This window comes from Scylla paramamosain, chromosome 19 (assembly GCF_035594125.1).
Source record: "Scylla paramamosain isolate STU-SP2022 chromosome 19, ASM3559412v1, whole genome shotgun sequence".
Taxonomy (NCBI): domain Eukaryota; kingdom Metazoa; phylum Arthropoda; class Malacostraca; order Decapoda; family Portunidae; genus Scylla; species Scylla paramamosain.
In genome coordinates, this window is record NC_087169.1 from 19,342,011 (window position 1) to 19,363,641 (window position 21,631).

At 44.2% G+C, this 21,631-nt stretch overlaps 1 long non-coding RNA gene across 1 annotated transcript in view; it reads right to left on the reverse strand.

Annotated features, from left to right (window-relative positions):
* Positions 1-1,245: 1,245 nt before the first annotated feature.
* The window catches only part of LOC135109840 (uncharacterized), a 110,006-nt gene continuing 89,620 nt past the window's right edge, over positions 1,246-21,631 (reverse strand). Inside the window, exon 3 of the long non-coding RNA XR_010272932.1 lies at positions 1,246-1,454. This is a non-coding gene — a long non-coding RNA (uncharacterized LOC135109840). The remainder of the gene's footprint in view (positions 1,455-21,631) is intronic.

A 21,631-nucleotide genomic window follows, 5' to 3' on the forward strand; every position in this document is an offset into this window, starting at 1 on the left:
CCACCCACTCAGCACACCTGTATACACACATTCATTCCCTTCAGCACCTTCCCGACACACCTAAGAGGCCACAAGGCAGGTAAGGATGAGAGTGGGAGAGGAGAGAGGAGGGAGAGGGCATCATTCTCCTCAGGTAAAGTGAGATGCTGGCCTTAAGTATCGCGTGCCACAAGGGATTATCTCTCCACTCTCTCTCTCTCTCTCTTTCTTTCTCTCCTCTCACTCAAAGCCACGAGTCACGGTTTAAGTAGCAGATATGAAAAGCCACATTCACAAAGTTTTATAACACTGGTTAGATAAGACAGTAGCGATTAAGGAAAACCACACAACGTATAACAGCAGATTTCAAAGACTTATAAAGCAATGAAGGATAACTAACCACTTTATTATGCTGCAATAATAATAATAATTGAAAAAAAAAGTAAAGCAGGAGTAGCGAAAGAGGCAAAGGTTCTAAAATGTTATCTCTAGGAAAACTCAAGCTGGGGATGGAGGGGGGAAAATCTAACCGTGTCATTAGGAGTGGATGTGATTTTGTACACTAACACGCCTCCCAAATTTCAGGGTAATTCAGAGGAAACAGACAGAAATGAATGAAAGATAATGATCGGTAAGAGGAGTACATTTTGAATTGCGTGGTTATTTGGAAGATGTCAAAAAAAAAATAAGTGAATAGGATGTGGTCTTGCAAAAACTGACCCAGGAAGCAGAAAAAAAAAAATATCAGAACTGACGCAAAGATCTGGACACGAGCACGCATTAACTTGACAGGAAGATCAGAAATTCCAAGAAAAAGATAATTGAAAAAAAGTACTCGCCTCCTTGTAATGGTGAGGAAATTGCTAACGCGTACATAACACCAGGGAACTTACACGAAACTCCATAAGTTTATCTAATCTTGTAAAGTTCTCTTGTGATTCAGCGCTAACAACTTGACTACTGAGTCTACTCCAGTCATTTACCAACACGGACTACAGTAAAGATGGATAAAAGATAAAACAACTAAGGAAAAGAGAAGAAATACATCCTGAGGAAACAAATACCTCGGACACATAAATAAAAATCCAATCACACACACAAAAAAAAAAAAAAAACAGAAAAAGTAAAATTATGCTGTAAAACCGAAAAAAAAATCAAAGAGATCCATAAAAAAAAACATCTGGGCATCGACCTCCAATAAATCAAGTAAAAAATCAGCTACCGAGGAAAATGAAGGAAAGAAAAAAGAAGGACTCAGGTACTCACTTGCAATAGAAGAGCCGTCCCTCGCGGGTGGAATGAACGGTCCAGCCGAGTCGAAGTCTTGCCTGCAGACGATCCAGGAAATGGTGGTGGATAAGGTGGAGGGGCTCACCCACTCCCCCCGGGCCACTCGTGCCCACCACACCCGGCTGCTGCCCCCCGCCGCCATACCACGGGTTCAGGAACATTGGCAACCAACATCACTCGTCACCCTGCGCGGGAGAGGAAGGAAAAGGACGTTAGGGGAAGATTTGTAAGGGAGAGAAGATGGGGAGAAACTACGTGTAAGGAGGGACGTATGTTAGGGAGAGAAGGGGAGAAAAAGGTGACAGAATGTAGAAAGGAGGGAGAGTGGAGAGGAGGGAAAAGATGAAGGAGAAACCGATATTGAATTACAAAACTGAAAAAAAAATATACCATCACTCGTCACTGCATATGAAGTCAGTCGTAAAATCAACGTTATGGAAAGAAATCTATGGAAGACGAGGAGGAGGAAGAGAAGAAGAAGAGCAACGTATAAGGAGCAGCTATAAAAACATGAAACTGTAAAAAAATAGTGAAAGAGACACACCAGTCGTCACTCTACACGCAAAGAAAAAGAAGGGACATTTGGGACAGTGTATGGAGGAGAGGAAAGGGAGAGTGACGTACAGAAAACTAGTAAAAAAAAATTAACACGTGAAAGACAAGTAAAGGAAAAAAAACACAATCACCACACATCAATCTACACAGGAAGGCGAAGAGGAGGTGTTAGGGAAAGGAGAGTAAGTGAAAGGAAGGATAGGAAAGAAAAAAAAAAAAAAAACAGGGCAAGTGGTGAATGATAAGGAGAGTGAAAAAAAAAAGGGTAAATGAAACGCCAAGGATAGCATCTCTCATCTGTACAGTTAGGGAGACGAGAGAAAAAAAAAAGGACATGTCAGAGAAAGAACAAAATGAAAGAGAGAGTAAGTAGTGGGTTAAAAAAGGAAAGTAAATAAAAACCTAATAAAAAACACATGATATATATAGGCAAATAAACGTGGACGATAGCAATAGACTAATGAATTTAATGAATGAATGTGCACTGGAATGAGTTAGTGAATGAATGAAGGGACTGAATCTATATGACCGGGTGGATGGACCAATGTGATATGAACTAATATGGACTAATGTGGATATGAAAGTGACTTGATGAATTTAAATAACACATCAAACTGAAAATATACCCGCAGCTATTACCATGTTAAATGTCTGCAATAAATAACCAGAGATAAATGACCAGATAGCAGGGAAGATAAATATATAAAAGTACTGACATCAAATACACCAAATAGGCAGCCAATGAGAGAACCCCAGACCATTTCCAGAGAGCCAATGAGCACCACGTACGTCATAACTCAACAGCCAATCACCGCCAAGGACTCAGAGCTCTAACCAATCAGAAACACGACGGAAAAAGCTCTTAAGCAATCAGAGGAAGCGGGTGTCATCACTCGCTGCACTGTTCCCATAAAATCGTTGCTGCGTGACAAAACTACTTCCATGATAATAATAGTAAAAAAAAAAAAGGAAAAAGGAAAAAAGAGAAAAAAGGTAAGAGAAAAAAATCTACCATATAACACGCCACAAAAAACACACCAATCACGTTATAATCGTCCCTAACTGCCGTCCACTCAGCGACATTCTTACAACCAAACCAACCAATCACAGAGTTGTTTCCCAAAATAAGTAACCCTTCTTCGATTTTTTTTTTTTTCGAATTAATCAACCAATACTCAAGTGTTTTCCAGAATTAACCAACCGATCACAGTCTTCCCTTACCAGCTAACCAGCAAATTAACTCCATCCCTTGCCAATTCTCAGCCAAGTAATCTCTATCATGTCTATCCTTTCTTGTCCAATCAGTAATAAGTTCCACCCTCCGCCAGCCAATGAAAGTTAAGGTGTCATCCTCCTTGGCCAATCACTGAGAAGGAAGCGGTGTCCAGTGCAGTCCTCACATGATGTCACTGTCCACCTCCCCGCAGGCCGAGTCACGTCTGTCCCTCGGCCCTCCGTCAGGGACAAAAAATGAAAAAGGGTTGAAATCTGTATTTTTCCTTACTTTTCTTGTGATTTTCAGTGTTTTTTTTCTTGTTTTTGTCTGAGAGTTTCAGTTTGTGGCGAGCACGTTGAGTTAATAATGGGTAATTTTGTCTGTCTGCCTGTCTGTCTGTCTGTCTGTCTGTCTGTCTGTCTGTCTGTCTATCGGTATGTCTGTTTATCCGTCGGTCTCTCTCTCTCTCTCTCTCTCTCTCTCTCTCTCTCTCTCTCTCCTCTCTCTCTCTCTCTCTCTCTCTCTCTCTCTCTCTAATGACCCATCCTCTCTTTGGTCAAACAGGAATCAGTCACAGATGGGCCAATCACATTCCTCCCTTCCTGCCAAGCCAGCCAATACAAAGGGAGTATCAGCCTGTCAGCCAATCAAGGGGGAGGTGTCTTGCCAAGGGACGACTGGCCAATTACTCTAAAATGTTATAATTACTGACCACATACGAAGAGAAGAACAAAAACAAGTACAAATAGAAAAAAAAAAACATGCAAATAGGAAAAAGTAGATACGAATAGAAAATAGAAACATACACGAATAGAAAAAAAAAAGGATACAAATTAAAAACAGAGCTTGCGTACAGAACAAAAAACAGAGAAAAAAAAAACAGGAATAGAAAAGAAAATAATGCATGTGAATAGAAAAAAAAAGAAAAAAAAAACGTACCAAAAAGCAGAACCACACCAGATATTACTTTGTGAGATTTCTGCGGCAGGACAAGAACCCTCAGGTGGAGTAGGTTGCATGAGACTAATTAGCAGGCAAGACACGAGTACAGGTAACTAAAAAAGTCATCAATAAATAGATAAATAAATAAATAGGAATAAGTTTTATCATTCGCTCTTGATAATTCCGAAAAAAAAAAAAATATATATATATATATATATATGATACGTCAGATTTTACTTGTAATGAGTAAATAACGAAGAAATGAGAAGCCAGATAGATAGTAAGGGAGAAGCAGGAAATAAAATAACTAAAATAAATGAATAAATAAACGAAAATCAAATGTCACTTAGTATTATTAAATTTATCAAAACACTACATCATGAAACCAGATTTACCTTTTAATAAATAGTAAATAAATGTATAGCCAGAGAAACAGCGAAAGGGAAGCAAGAAGCCATTAACTGTCTGGACTAATGAGGAAGAGGAAACGCAGGGAAAAAAAAAAAAGAACAGCATCTAATATCTATACTAATATTAATGCCAAGATTATATTTAAGCCGTGAAAGCGAAAAGTGAATAAGAAGCAACGGAGAGATTCTAATTAATTACATTCCACGAGGAGGAGGAGGAGGAGGAGGATAAGAGACATGGAGAATCTTGAGGCTGCTAGAGACGTCATCCTCCAAGGTGCTCTTCGACGCTTTATTAAATGCGTGGCAAGAAAATCCAGCAAAAGGAGAGACTTAATTGGCGCCGCGGAGGAGGAGGAGGAGGAGGAGGAGGAGGAGGAGGAGGAGGAGGAGTTGTGAAGGTGAAAAATGATGATAAAATTATGAAAAAGCAGGACAGAGATGAGAAGATTAAAATGCCGCGAAATGAGGTGAATTAGGGAAAATGTCAGAAAATAATGAGAACAGCACGAAAACGGTGGAAAACGTGCAAATAATGAATGGAAAGAGGACAAGAATGAGAAACAAAAACAAAAAACTGACACAAAATTGGAGAAAGGCACTGAAAAAAATTAAATGAAGGAAAGACATGAGTGAAAAAAAAAGGATACATAACAACAGATCACGAAATATTTATGAAACTGACTCATTAAAACTTTGGCGTCGGAATAAAAAAAAATTAAAAATCACTTATAAAACAAAGAAAATCAAATAGAAACCTCGTACCACATAACACAAAGGAGACCAAAAGAAATAAGATAACATAAGACAAGACAAAAAAGGCAAGGTTAAATTTAAGCACCTACAGCTACAACATACGAGTCTTTGCACCAGATAGGCAACGAGGCATTTATGAGAGAAGCACAACAAAGGAAACAGGAAGAACCAGGACCCCAAACAAGCAGGAGGCGAGGCAGTGTAGCTACAATACACTCCTGCATCATTAAGCGGGAGCATAAAAGCCTCCCTCTCTCTCTCTCTCCCCTCACTCCCTCCCTCTCCCCACTCTTGATTCAATAAAGCGTGCCGCCTCGTGTCCTGATCATAAACCACCACCAATTAGACCTCATGAACACAAGCGCAACCATTAAAATGAAAAACGACACATACAAGACCAGCTTCTCTCAATTATAATATTAACGTCAGATTATTTCCTTACCTGTAATTACCACGTGGCAGGTGCGCAATTACACTTCACTCCTAAGCAGTCACAAATGGCCGGCCTTCCCTTAATTGGACGGATCAACGTGCCCAGTATGAAATCAAGACTTAATTTGCCCACTTTTCACGTTACATTCGAGATATTACACAACTAACACAGGCAGCCTCTCTCCCATTAAGCCACGAACCACAGCCACAATACACCAGCAAGCAAAGCCACAGTCACTCAGTCAAGACACCCACACCCACACAGTGACGTCAGCCAAGTGCAGCCAGTCAGCAATACCCAAGTGAGAGGGAGCAGCTTCATCTGTCAGCAAGCCGTTTGTCACAGTCAGTAAGCCAGCTGCCTCTCAATCCCCTCCCCGGATGTTAGTGAGGCAGTCAGTCAGCCGTCCAGGAATAGAGATAGACAGTCACCCGAGCAGAGAGAGAGAGAGAGAGAGAGAGAGAGAGAGAGAGAGAGGAGAGGAGAGGAGAGGAGAGGAGAGGAGAGGAGAGGAGAGGAGAGAGAGAGAGAGAGAGAGAGAGAGAGAGAGAGAGAGAGAGAGAGAGAGAGAGAGAGAGAGAGAGAGAGAGAGAACTAACCTGCAAGCAATGATGAGTAAGATATATGCTATCAGTCAATACAATTAGCTATTCAGCCAAAAAAGAACACACTCTCTCTCTCTCTCCCTCTCTCCCTCCCTCTCTCTCTCTCTCTCTCTCTCTCTCTCTCTCTCTCTCTCTCTCTCTCTCTCTCTCTCTCTCTCTCTCTCTCTCTTTTTCTCTCTCTCGCTAGTAATTACTAGTGACACGCGTGGAGGCCCAGCAGCGTCCCTCCCTCGCCAGGTGGCCACGCACCATCAGGAGGTGGGCCGTGACGCGCAGGGTCAGCGAATGCATAATGCAGTGACTCCCCTTCACCAGCCTCACTGCACGTGTTTGTTTGTTTGTCTACATTACTCATTGAAATTTCCACATGTCTATCTCACTTTCCCATCAAATTAAGCACATTATGTCTTTAGCTTATTTTTAATCATCAAATTTTCTACATATTTTTGCTTCGTTTATCTCATTTTTACCCATCAATATTTCCATACATGTTTTTATTTGTGTGCTTTTTTTCATCAAGTTTTCCAGGTAAATCTTTCTTCTACCAATATCTTCATTAACATTTATCTCTTCTTCATCTCCCTGTTCCTATATTTATTTCCTATCTATCTTCCCTGCGTTAATTTTATGAGCTTGTATTCATTTCCCCTCCTACACAGTTTTTCCTCCTAATAACCTCAACTTTCTTCTCAAGGCTCTATCGTAATTTTTCGCGTCCATTTCCTCTCTCAGTTCTTATATATCTCATTCTACCTCTTTTTCATCTTCCCTTCCTTTATCAATCTTTTACTGAGCCACATCTCCTCAACGGTTTATTTCTCAATCAACCCTTTCACATCCATCCACCTCCGCTTAGCTCTTCCATCTCATTTACTTCCATCCATTCGCCTCAACCCTTCTCATATTCCTGCCATAAACCAAACTGTTTTTATTCCTTCCTAAAACTCTCCGTCTAATATTTCCCACTCTCCTAAGTTTCCCAGCTTCCATCACCATAACCACAAATCATGCATCCACTATTCCTGCCTCAATCTCTGCACCCACCCCCCCGTGTTCCCTTCACCAAACACCCACACCCCTTACACTTCTCAATCTTCCTCTTACGCTTCTCTTTCCTATACATTACTTTTCCTCCACAGCCAAATAATTTAATTCATCCTCCTCTTCCTACTACTACTATTACAACTATTCCTTCTACAAGTACTCACTTACCCCTCCTCCTCCTACTCCTCCTCCTCTTCCTTCTCCTCCTCCTCTCCAGAGACTCGCCAGCCAAACACAGATGCCAGTGAACTAGTGACAATAGCAGTTGACTCCCAAGTGTGAGGGAGGGGGTAGAGGGAAAGAGGAGAGAGGTGAGGGGAGAGAGGAGAGGGGGAGAGAGGAGAGGGGGAGAGAGGAGAGGGGGAGATGTAGTCTGGGGAGTGTGGTGAGTGAGTTGGCTGGCGGTGAATGACTCTCTCTCTCTCTCTCTCTCTCTCTCTCTCTCTCTCTCTCTCTCTCAAACCCACCTGCGCAAACTTCCAACAGGTAGTAAAATCATCAGCGCCGCTGGAATGAACACTAATAATTGCAGGTGTACAAGAAACACAGGAAAACACTTGAGGCCACACACACACACACACACACACACACACACACACAATAAAAACGTACATATTATGCCTAATTATGTGTGTGTTGCTTCATCGGTCCGTGTAGAAGTGATGAGAATGTGATGATGATGATGATGATAGGAGGAGGAAGAGGAGGAGGAGGAGGAGGAGAGAATGTCAGATGGTGGTTTTGCTATAATGAAAGAAAAAAAATTGTTAAATGAAAATATCTGAAGGTACAAATAAGAATGGAGGAAAACACTACATTTGGAGGAAAGACGAACAAGGAGAGATCATTAACGAAGAGAGTAAGAAAGGAGAAAGGTGAGATGAGCAAAATTTGAATCTATGAGTATTCTTCTTTAGTCTCATCTTTCCCAAATGGAGGGTGGCGGTGGTGGTGGTGGTGGTGATGGTGGTGGTGGCCGCCTGACGCTGCCTGATAACGCCTCGGGCCGCCTGGGATTTGGTGGGTGACATCAGGCGCTGCGGGGCGGGTCACGGCCACCACCGGAACACAACAATAATAAAAACAACAACAACAACAACAATAACAGTTCCACCATACACACACACACACACACACACAAACTCCCTCACACACACATGAGAGAGAGAGAGAGAGAGAGAGAGAGAGAGAGAGAGAGAGAGAGAGAGAGAGAGAGAGAGAGAGAGAGAGAGAGCAGAGACATCTAGAAATTGATAAGAATAAAGGGAAAGGAAACCAAAAGAAAAGGAAGCAAGGAAAGGAAAGACGAGAACGAGAACGAGAGAGAGAGAGAGAGAGAGAGAGAGAGAGAGAGAGATGCCCAAGAGTGTAAAGAGAAAGCAACAGTGGAAAGCCAAGCCAGATCGCCGCGGGAGATAGTGCACGCCCCTATTAACAATGCATTCAGGTAACAGACGCGCCTCAGCCCTGCAGCCCCACAACCTCTCCACCGGGGCACACACAGGCCAGAACGCCACTTCCGACCCTTCATGATATTACGTTAATCCCGCTGAGTGTGGTGTTTGGGGGAGGATTTTGTCTAGCTTGATATAGTGTTGTAATGCATCGCTGCCTGACCACAAGTTCCTTCCTCAGGTCTGTATTCTGTAAGACTTCCGCACCGCACTTCCACTGCATTGAAAAGCGTCTAGTTGAGGTTATATAGTTTTTTTTTTTAAGTGTTTTTACGGTTCTAGTGACGGATTAATAAGTTTTTTTACGCTATTCATAGGGGAAACACTCATAATGGCTAGTCATCTCTGTGGCCTTCGGATACTGTCGGGATGAGAGAGTGTTTCCGAATGCGGGCGTTTTTAAGGTACACGGATTTTTAAGTGTTTTTTATGATTTTAGAAAAGGCTTAACAATATTTCTGCATTATTAACAGGAGAAACACTTTTAAGAACCTAGCTAATGTGTGGTTGTTAGCTAGTTGTGTGAACGAGTGAATGAGCGAGACGTGTATGAGTGAACGAGCTAGGCTTCAGTCATAAGTGTTAAGTTGAAGTGCGCGGCCTGGCGCCGGGAGATCACCTACCTCCAGCCTTCTGTTCACACCTTCTGTGAATAAACACCTGCACTGTTACCTGCGTTTCCTGTGCCCCTGCTGGTCAAGAGTCGAACATGGCGCAGTGAGTAGGATCAGGACAAGGCTGCAGTGGGTACGGCGCAGAATGGAGAAGCAGTTGGAGGCGCTGGCTGCCCTGCTAGCGCGACAGTCGGAGCAGAGTCAGGCTCGCGAGGAGCGTTTAACCCAGCTGCTGGAGAGAGTGGGGACACAAGCTCCCAGTCGCACCACGGCGAGCAATGAAGGCGAAACCACAGCCCGCAGCACGTCTACCCAGGGCGCGAGGTTCCCGACGTCCGCCACCATCATTCCTCACTTAACGGCGTCAGCATCTTTACGTGAGTTCGACACGTGGCGCCATAAGTTTGAAGGATACGTAACCCTCGCCAGGATAGACTGTCTCTCCCTGGCTGAGCAGAGGGCGGCACTCGCTGCTGTCCTAGACGACGAGTGGACCCGTACACTTCGCTACGGGATAAGCTTACCGAGAGACGCGGAGTTAAGAACCATCCTCGATGCAATGTGTGAGTACCTGCGAAGCCAGCGCAACATCATCATGGATAGAAGAGACTTCTACTCCCGCGTGCAAGAAACGCAAGAAGGTTTTGACGACTTTTTATGTGCTGTAAAGGAAATCGCCAATTTCTGTGACTTTTGCGACCAGTGCATAAACCATCAGCTGCGTGACAGAATTGTCGTTGGGACACGAGACGAAGTGGCTCTGAAACGCATGCTGGAAAACAAGAAACTCACCCTTGAAAACGCCATAGATATTTGCAGAGCATCAGAGAGCGCTAACCAGTGTAGTGCAGTACTAAGGGGCGGCTCTCACTCTTCGAGCCATGGTGTGAACGCTGTCTCGAACTACAGGAAGGGCAGTTTCGGGGGCTCAAGCCCCACGGGCTGTTATCGTTGTGGCAAAGATTGTCGCAGTGACAAAAGGGGATGCCAGGCAATAGATAAAGTGTGTCGTAACTGCGGGAAAAGAGGGCATTTTGCGAGTGTATGTCAGCAGACAGTGAGGAAACGACGAGGAGCTTCGAGGAGTTCCTCAACTGTCTCTCCTCATCGCGGTGCAGGCCCGAGGCGGGGAGCCAGTGCCAGTGTATACCAGCTCTTATCAGGCGTATACACAAAGACGGTGACGGCACGACCTGCGCCCCAGGTGCTCATTACCGCCACACATCCCGCTGGAAGAGACAAGATTACGTGGACTCCTGACTCTGGGGCCGAAACGACCGTTATTGGCCTCGACACGGCAACACTCCTTGGAATCCCGCCCTCCAGCTTGGCGCCCGCTGATGGTGATGGACTTTATGCTGCCGGTAATCACCCCCTCACCTGTGTAGGAACTTTCTCGTCGCACTTGCAACTGGGCGACAGGGAAGCTGAGACTGTTGTGAGCGTGGTGAAGGAGGTGAAGGGGGCGCTGCTTAGCTGGTACGATTCCATCGCTCTCGGAATCCTCCCCGAAGATTTTCCGGCTCAAATCCGACCGCTACGCAGGGAAGAACAGCACACCGGCAACAGCTCCATCAAGTACCCGACCGCCTCGCAGCCACCTCTATCTACGCCCACAGAAGTGATCAGCTGGCCTCATTCCTACGACCCAACGCCACAGCAGCGTGCGGGGCACGCTGCTGCTGTGATCAAGGCCTTTCCCAGCGTCTTCGAAGCAAAGGAAGGTTTACGTGCAATGGCTGGTGGATCCATGGCCATCGAGTTGACAGACGACGCTCGACCCTTCGCCGTAACAGCATCTCGTACAATCCCTTACAATTGGCGTGAAGAAATTAAGAGCCAGTTGGAAGAGCTGCTTAACAAGGGAATCATCGAGAGTGTGGACTACCCTACGGCATGGTGCCACCCCATCGTGCCTGTCCCAAAAAAGACATCTGGTGTAAGGCTGTGTGTTGACCTGACACGACTCAACCGTTACGTGAAGAGGCCCGTGTATCCAGTGCGCTCACCTCATGACGCCATCGCCTCGATCGGGACCGGAGCAGTTTGGTTCACCACTCTTGATGCCAAGATGGGGTATTTTCAAGTCCCCATTAGAGAAGAAGACCAGGATTTAACCTGCTTCATAACACCTTGGGGTCGGTACAAGTTTCGGCGAGCGGTTATGGGTCTCGTCTCGTCTGGAGACGAGTATAACCGTCGAGGAGACCAAGCTCTCGGCGACATACCTAACACCATCAAGATCGTGGACGACATCCTGGCCTATGACTCCACCTACAGTGCGCACTTAGCCCATGTCATTCAGATTGTGCGGCGGTGTGACCAGCACGGCATCACTCTCAACCCACAGAAGTTTACATTCGCGGAAAGAGTGGTAGATTACTGTGGTTACTCTGTTTCTGGACAAGGCTACACGACAGACTCAAAGAAAGTTAAGGCAATCTCTGACTTCCCACGACCACAGCACATCACCGACTTACGATCATTCATGGGTCTTACAAACCAGCTTGGAAGCTTTTCTCCTGCTGTGGCTGCAGCTGCACAACCCCTCAGAGATCTCTTACGCCCGAAGAACAGTTGGTGCTGGTCTCCTAACCATGAAGAGGCGTTTGAGAAGGTGAAACAGTGTCTCGTCAGCCCACCTGTCTTGGCATACTTCGACCCATCATTACCAACGATGCTACAGACTGACGCCTCAAGGATGCACGGATTTGGATTCGTTCTCCTGCAGAAGCACAGTGACCAGTGGAAGATGGTGCAATGCGGGTCAAGATTTGTTACAGACACAGAGAGCCGCTATGCAGTAATAGAGTTGGAAATGGCTGCAATCGTCTGGGCAGTCAGGAAATGTGGCACCTACCTGAAAGGACTCCCTCACTTCGATCTAGTGCTCGACCACCGCCCGCTGATACCTCTCCTCAATAGCAAGTTGTTGGGAGAAATAGAGAACCTGCGGCTGCAGCGCATGAGGGAGAAGCTTGCTCAGTATTCTTTCACAGCAAGCTGGCAAAAGGGATCGACACACTGTGTGCCCGACGCCCTCTCACGTGCTCCAGTACAGGACCCAGTGGAGGAAGAGGATGCTGCTACTTCTGGTGACCTCGACCCTCTCCACTCAGCGGTCATCTCAGCGTTATCTGCCACCAATGAGGACGGCGTCCGCTTAGCACCACTCCAGGATCAGACTGTGGAAATGGTACGTGCCGCAGCAGCAAGAGACGGGGAGTACTGCTTGCTCAAGAACGTCATCATCGAGGGCTTCCCTGATCATTGCCACGACCTCGATCACCGCTTGCGTACGTACTGGCCGGTGCGCAGTCTGCTGGCCGTAGACGACGACCTGGTGGTTTACGGGCCGAGGCTTCTTATTCCTCACAGCCTCCGCCGAGAAACACTAGAGCGACTCCATGACAGTCATCAGGGGATGGAGCGCACCAAGCGACGGGCCCGACAAACGGTGTACTGGCCTGGTATGGACAGAGACGTTGAGAACGTCGTTTCTGGATGCTCACTATGCCGTCCACTCCTACCAAGCCAAGCCAACGAACCTCTCTGGCAGGACACGGACACACCCAGCAGGGTGTTTGAGTCAGTTTCTGCAGACTACTTCCACGCAGCAGGCCGTACATACCTCGTGTATGTAGATCGCTTGTCTGGGTGGCCTCACGTGTCTGCATGCTCACGTCCAGCATCGGCTGATCAGCTCGTTCGTGTCCTTCGGGGTGTGTTCGCCGACACGGGCGTGCCTGTTCTCCTGAGGACTGACGGTGGACCGCAGTTCACTTCTTCATCGGTACGGCGCTTCCTGGCTCGATGGGGGGTGGAGCATCGTGTATCTTCACCTCATTATCCACGCTCCAATGGTCACGCCGAGGCAGCGGTCAAGTCCGTGAAGAAGCTGATCCTCACGACCACACAGCAGGGACACCTGGACGAGGATGCGTTCGCTCGCGGGTTGCTGGAACTGCGCAACACTCCGAGGGCGGAAGGGCGATCACCAGCACAAGTCCTCTTCGGTCATCCTATGAGGTCCTGTGTCCCGGCTCATCATCGCTCATACGCTCAGCAGTGGCAGCGCGCTGCTGATGAGTGCGACGCCAAGGCAGAGCGACTGAGGAAGAAAGCGAAACTTCGCCACGACGCGTCCGCCCGTACTCTTCCTCTCCTGCACCTCGGTGGCCACGTCGACGTTCAAGATCACACGACAGGCCTCTGGGATCGCCTGGGTGTCATCGTGGCTGTTGGGCGAAGGAGAGACTACCTCATCAAGATGGGCAGCGGTCGCGTGATGTGGCGTAATAGAAGACACCTACGCCCACACAGACCTCTTGCTCCCCTTCCTGTCGAGCAGCACACCGCTCATGGCGGTGCAGCGCTTCAGCATCAGGGTCACGAGGAACACCACCATCCCGGCAGCCCGGAGCATCAGGGTAACGGGGTACACCGTGGCCGAGAGCAACCAGAGCGTCGAAGCAGCCGACAGCGTAGGGAGCCGAGACGACTGCAGGTGCGGTGGCACCGTAGCACCTACGATTAGTCGTACGTGTTCATTGTACGCTGTGTTTGTTTTGTGTATATGTACCGTGTTTCCTGTACTTCAATCATTGTAACTTTGTTTCATGTGTTACGGTAGCCATAACAAAGATAAGGAATCTTCCTTATGTCTCGGGGGAGGTGTGTGGTTGTTAGCTAGTTGTGTGAACGAGTGAATGAGCGAGACGTGTATGAGTGAACGAGCTAGGCTTCAGTCATAAGTGTTAAGTTGAAGTGCGCGGCCTGGCGCCGGGAGATCACCTACCTCCAGCCTTCTGTTCACACCTTCTGTGAATAAACACCTGCACTGTTACCTGCGTTTCCTGTGCCCCTGCTGGTCAAGAGTCGAACAGCTAAGAACCTCTATGGCCTTTGAAAATTGTGGTGAGAAAGCAAAGAGTGTCTGAATAAGGGAACTAAGACTCGTGTTTAAGTACTGAGTTTCAAGGGCCCGTTGTGTGTGTCCGTCTTTATCTCCTCCCTCCTCAGTGCTTACGTCGCGTGTATTTTTAACTAGCTCGTCGTTTAGTAAGCCTGATGTAACATTCTGATGTAATATTCTATAAGCATTGTCTTCCTCCCTCCCCATTAGGTAACTCCACTCATTGCACTTGTTGTGGAGTGTTCAGTTTTAAGCTTTTCCCGTTTTATTATTAATTTATATTTTATTCAGGACTACAAGTACGTGAATACTATGAATGCTATAAATGAGAGTAACCATACATGAAAATACACCTGATAAAATTAAAAGATAACAAAAATGCAGTTATTGTGGATCTACAGGGGAGTACGAAGTTGAAGAAAGTGTTATATTTCATAAACTGGACTACAAGTGAGGGAAGAGTTTCAATACTACACAAAAAGAAGATACACGAAAAAGAAAGGAAAAGACGTGGAAAGAATAAGCCCAGATATTGCGAATCTCCGAAAGAAGAAGCATAAAACACAAGCTCCAATCAATTAAGTTCTCAGGTAACATGATTCTGAAATCGAGCACCTGTTTTAATCAAATACAGCGCAAGAGGGTTCACTTCTTTCCCTGGCCAAGCACTGATAAGAGACTGTAAATACCGATTATTGAGAAAGAACTTGATCTAGTTTCTTTTTTCTTTCTTTCTTTAATTCAATTTGTAGACAGGAAGACATAGGAAGTGAGAAATTACAAAAAATGTGTAGATATTGCTTTATTAAACTCCCTCTTTTCATAATCTTAAGGATATTCTATCACTGTTACCATACCTCTGCAAACCTCAACGAGATTCCTTCCATCTTTATATGTAATTTCTTTTTTTCTTCCTTGTTTTGTGCGTGTATGGAGACAGACTCAGAGCGAAAAGAAAATACAAAAAAAAAAAAATGCCGTTCCCTAAAAATAAACAAATAAATAAACAAATAAATAAATAAAATCTGGAATAAAGGAATCAAAAGAGATACCTAATTTAGTGGTTTGAAAAATAATCAGTCGTCATAAGCATCCTCGTCAGTATTTCACCACAGAACAAAGACCTCCCTTAATATTTATCCCCATTTTTCACCCATTTCTCTCAAGTTTATTCCAAGTCACACCAAAACGTTCCTCACTCAACAAAACACTAAAATCAAAGCAATGCAGGTGAGGGACAAGGGTTCGAATGCTCCTCCCAGCCAATAAGACTCCCAGATACGTGCAGGTAAGAGCATCTGAGAGCATTCCTACCTTCATGCATACAACATTGCTTCATTCCTACAAACATCTACAAGCCTTCCTTCACTCATGCAAATACCAGCCATTCCCTCATTCACACACACACGTATTCATAACATTTCTTCGTTCATGCAAATAACAAACTTTCGTACAATCAGGGAGGGAAAGACGCACGGATCTGGAAGGGGTGAAGGTCAGGGAGGTGGAGTGAAGTATTCCATGCATGAAACTCCACGTCTTCTTGAAATGTCATGACCCAGTCTCCTTCCTTCCACCGTGGCAGACTTCCACCCTATCCTTCCCTCCTTCCCATTATTAAAACCAAATATTTGATGCCCTCCGCGCTCACAGACTCCCACAAAACTCTTAGCAAGTCTGAGTGCATCGGGAGCACTGCGGGGGAAAATTACTGTTTCCTCACGGGGACGAAAAATGCATGAAAAACCTCGTCCACCCCCAAAAATAGATATATAAGCTATTTATATACACAGGGGAAAGAAACAAATAATAAATATCCGAGTATACGAAAAAAAAGACGGAATAAACGTATAAAAAAGATAAGAGTACTGTATTCAGGAAAGGGTTAAAAGAAAGTGAGGAGGAGGAGGAGGAGGAGGAGGATGTGGTGGTGGTAGTGATTGAGAGTTCACTGGGAAGAAAGCAGGGAGGAAAAAAAGAAGGGACGAGGCAGAGGACGAGAAAGAAGGTTGAGAGAACGAAGAGGAAAAAAAAAAACACGAGGAAAAACTGACGAAAAAAAAAAAAACGAAAATACGACGTGAACGATTATCTTCTCTCCCTGTACCACCATTCCTCCCCTCCTCTCCCTTCCTCTCCAACACTCAGCTCTCCCCCTTCCTTCCCCACATCCACCAGCTCTTCCCTCCTCTCTCCCCTCACAGTCGTCCTGGGAATACTGAAATCGGTCTTGCGTTACATACATAAACTCCAACAAAATTACCTACCAGAGACTCCTTAAGAAAGAAAATCATATCTGAACAATGACGCAGGACAAAACGTGGGAGGGAGAGAAGAGACTAGAGGGAAGAAGGTATCAGAAGAGAACAAGTGAGGAGAGACGTGTTTGAACAGCAATGTCGGAGGGAGAGGAGACAGAGGAAGAAAGTATCGGAGAAATGGGAAGGTAAAAACGAAGGAAGAAAAGATATCTGGAGATGTGAAGGAAAGGTTGGGGATTGAAGGAAAGAAAGGGAAGGGAAAGATGGAGAACGAAGGGAAGGAAGGGAGAAGGAAAGAGAAGGGAAGGAAAGGAAAGGAAAGGGAAAGTAAGTGACGGAAAATGAAGGGAAACGAAAGAAAGGAAAAAAAAGGAGAGAACAGAATGGAATAGGAGAGAGAGAGAGAGAGAGAGAGAGAGAGAGAGAGAGAGAGAGAGAGAGAGAGAGAGAGAGAGAGAGAGAGAGAGAGAGAGAGAGAGATGGAAAAATAAGAGAACAAGGGAAGATAAAGGTGATGGAAGGGAAAGAGAAACAGTGAAAAACGTGAACGGTGAGGGGAGGAGGAATGACGGAACAGAGAGAAGGAATGATGGAGAGGAAAGGCGAGAGGGAAAAAAAGAGAAAGGGATATAAAAGATAAGTAAAAATAAAGGCAAACGCAAGATGGAACATAAAGGAAGAAGAAGAATATATTGAATAAAGAAGGAGGTAGAAAGCAAAGAGGAGATATAAAGACGTGAAGAAAGGGAGCTATAGAATCATGTGAAGAGAGAAATGGTAAAAAAGTAGAGAAAGAAAAATGAAACGTAGTATTTAAGGAACAGAGGGAAGGAAAGGAGGCGACGAGGAGAACAAGAAAGGTAAGGAACCATGCAAAAGAAGAAACCATGAGAGAAAAAATATATAGAGTTTTGAAATAGAGTAACGAAGAGACGAACAAAGGAGTGTGTGAGGAATGGTGGCGATGAAAGGGAGACGAGAAAAGAATGAATGAAGTGAGTGGGAATTAAAGCAGAAAGATTCAAGTTTTTTAGAAGTACTATGTATAGAAAAGATCTTAAAATATTGTGTACCTAGTGAGTAATCAAGTTTTTATAATGATTAAATTTGAATGAAGAAAATAAAGATTGCAAAACTGAAACCCATAAAACAAATAAATAAAAAACTGTCAAGGAATAAAGAGAGAGAGAGAGAGAGAGAGAGAGAGAGAGAGAGAGAGAGAGAGAGAGAGAGAGAGAGGGGGAGAGAGAGAGAGAGAGAGAGAGTGGGTGAAGTGCAAATCAATGCAAGTAAGCGGAGTGAATATCATGACAAATGTACACTTGTGAGGAATAATTTAAATTGACTCCAAGAATGCAATCAATATCAATCAATTCCTCCTCCACCTCTTACTCATATTCTTATCCTCCCTGCTTTCCTCCTCCTCCTCCTCCTCCTTCTCCTCCTTCTCCTCTTCAAATTAGAGTAGTTTTCACGCACATTTTAGATCTTAATTAGTCACACACCTTTCAAACTGACCAAAAATGCAGTCAGCTAATCACTCAGTCAGTCAGTCAGTCAGTCAGTCAAACATCGCCCAACATTCATGCAACCAATGGCTATCCAGTAATACATCAAATAGACAGTTATACACTAACTCAAAAAAAAATAAAAAATAAAATAAATAAATAAATAAATAAATAAATAAATAAAGGTTAAAAAGTTAAACATGTACTGACAATTGGCTTCAACGTTAATTTACCAAGACCATCAATCACCTTTCCTGACATTCTCTTCCCTTTCTGCCCTGAGAGATAAAGGGAATGGCGGAGGGGAGGGGAGGGAGAGAAGGGAGGAGGAGGCGAGGAATGGTGAGGTAAAGAAGAAAGACAGGAACTAATATGGGAGAGAGAGAGAGAGGAAAAGAAGGGGGAAAAAAGGGAGAACAAAGGATATAAGGAATTTTTTCTTTAAATGTAAACACAAGAACAAAATAGGAAGGGAAAATGATAAAACACAAATATAAAAGAAAGAGTAAATAAAGAAAAAAAAGAAACGTAAATACAAGATAGAATATAAAGAAAAACGAAAAAAATAAACATAATGATAAAATACAAAGGGAAAATGAAAAAAAAAACGTAAATACAAAGGGAAAATAAAAAATACAAGGGGAAAACTAAGAAGGGGAAAATCATAGAACGTTTAGGAGAAAGATTTCCTCTGTGAACAACAAGCTGAGCGCCGCCCCGCCATCACGTCCTGCCGCTGTTAACAAATTTGCCTCCCTCTTCAAAATTTTCCTCCTCCTCCTCCTCCTCCTCCTCCTCCTCCTCCTCCTCCTCACTCCCCTCGAGACCTACGCTTCAGTGATATATTTCCTCATCTTTCCCATTTTCTATATCTTTCTTACTTTATCCCTCCCCTTCCTTCCTTTCCCAGTCCATTCCCTTCTCTCCCCGTCCATTTTCTTCTCTCTCTATCCATTTCTTCCTCTCCCCGTCCACTCCCTCTTCTTTCCGTTTATTCCTGCTCCTCCCACACCATTCCCTGCCTCTCCCACGCTATTCTTTCCTCTGTCCACTCTGCTTCTCTCTCCGTCCATTTCTGTTTCTTCCCGTCCATTCCCGCCTCTCCCCGTCCCTTCCCGGCTCTCTCCGTCTCTTTCCCGTTTATTCTCCGCCTCCTGTCAAGCTTACAGAAAAAATACGCCACGGACGCGTTAACATTCGGAGCCCTCTTTTGACACAGCGTTTGAGTTTATTTACATAGTATCGTTTGAGGGAGTTTGTTTATGCTGTGTCTCAAAGGCCTGTCGCAACCTCATTCCCTTTGATATCTCTCTTGTTTGCATGTTATTTGTATTTAACTGTTTGCTCTTTTTGTTTCGCTTGTTCCCTTAGTCGGTGAGGCGAGTGACTGGATAAATGAGGGGTCAGTAAGTGAGTTGAAGAGTGATGTTAAGTTTCTATATTAGTTTACTGTCTGAATGAAAGGGGAAAGGATTAGTGGATGGACTTGTGGATTTGTGAATACGTTTAGTGTATTAAAGTTTGAGTAATGATAGATTTATGATTGTCGAGGGCTACATGAGAGAGAGAGAGAGAGAGAGAGAGAGAGAGAGAGAGAGAGAGAGAGAGAGAGAGAGAGAGAGAGAGAGAGAGAGAGAGAGAGAGAGAGAGGAGAGAATTTTTTTGTAAACGAAAAAAAATAAATAAATAGAATTGAAGCAAAAGATAACACATCAGCAAAGTAAAATAACAGGAAGTACTTATGCGCAAAATAACAGTAGAAAAAAAAGGAGAACAAAACCGCAATGATAAGCTGCCTGAACAACATGTCAAAAATTTGAAATAATGACGGAGAGAGAAATATTTACAAAAAAAATCATTCTTTACATTAATCTTTCCCCGAAAATCCAAAAGTTGATATTTAGAAGTGAAAAAAAGACAACAAAACCACAATGGCACAGAGAGAGAGGACAAGACAAAAACTTAAAACTAACGACGGAAAGAAAAAAAAAAAAAAACTATACATAAAACTCTTTGAGCACTGAACGTTTCTTGAAAATCCAAATCTTGAGACTGTTACCGTTGTTATTACCACTACGTTCCTTCACCACCACCACCACCACCACCGGCTGCTCCCCTCACGACACACCATTACTAACGATGCTGTTCTATAAGTTACTCCAATTCAATAAGAAGACATAAGCAGGTGCCTTGAGCGTTGACATAAGGCTGGAAGCGTCACCCTGCGCCTTGACATATGGAATAGGGTGACCAGTTTCTTTCTATGTCTTTATTTGGTAGCCATTTTAAGACTGGGAGAACCTAAGAGCGGAAAAAAAATACCAGCTGTAAACAGAATTCGAACCCAGTACTCCTTGCATTACAGTCAGACGCACTACCACCTGACCTAACTTTAATCATGTCTCCTTTGTCTATACGCTCTCATTCTCCAGTCACCTTTATTATTTTAGCTTCCCTTCATTCCCCATTTACTATTCAAGCCAACCACTCTATTTTCAAGGAAGTAAAATTATCCCTGACACTAATTCATGTGCCATTCCTCTAATTTTCTTTATTATTCCTTCGTCCTTTACGTCTTCATGGGTTCTCGCATCCACCCTTCCACCTAGTAATGTTCCTGCCCCCTTCACCCCACTATTCAATCGATGCATTTCTTCCTACTGCAATCCTATTAATTCTCTCCCATCACTCTCTTCCCCTGTAGTCCAGTGTTTTTCTTCGTATCCCTCCACTTTTCTCCTCCCCCTATCACTATTACCACCACCTTCAATTGTATTCACGACCAACAAGAATAATTTTCATTTTTATGACTCATACATTTAGATTTCCGCGTATCCCCACAATTCGTTTTCCTCTCCATTTCATTTCTCAGCTTTTGTCATATCGTTATGTATATTCACCTAGCGCAATATTTCTTCTTATTTAGGTAATTTGAGATTATTCTGAGTACTATGAGCTATAAATAGTTAACGTTATTCGTATTTCTACTTTTCCACCTCATCTTTTTCATTTCTTCCCTTCAATTTTGTATTATTTTCAGAGATTACGTTAATGTTCATCCTAACGCTGCCACCAGTTTTTACCACCTTCCTCGTATGAGGATATAACTTCTCTTCCCGCCATGTTGTAAACCACCACCACCACCACTATTACTATACCTTCCACCACCACTACGAGTCTGTCCTCCACCGCAAACACTATGAAGGCCACACTCGCTGCGCCATTATTACCACCAGTACAGTACCACCACCTTCACCTACAAGTACACGACCGCAAAAATATTATCACCATCATAAACACCACGAAAACTTTGCCATCTCTGCAGCACACCATGAATCCCCATTACCATCACCACCATCGCTGCCATTAACATTTTCATCCCCTTCCAAAACAACATTCCTGTGGCTCTTCCTCTTCCCCCTCCTCTTCTCCTCTTCCTCTTCCCCTTCATAGCCACCACAGACATAAAACATCGTGAATATTCGCCGATATTTACACACCACAGTGACGCTCGACCATATATCAGATTAACCAATATTGGCAAGGCATCCTCTATTCTTGTGTTGTTAAAAGAATACATCAAGCCACTTTTATATTTTAACCACAAGTTCTTTTTTAACGTCATTTGTCATATTAAAGATGCGAGTAT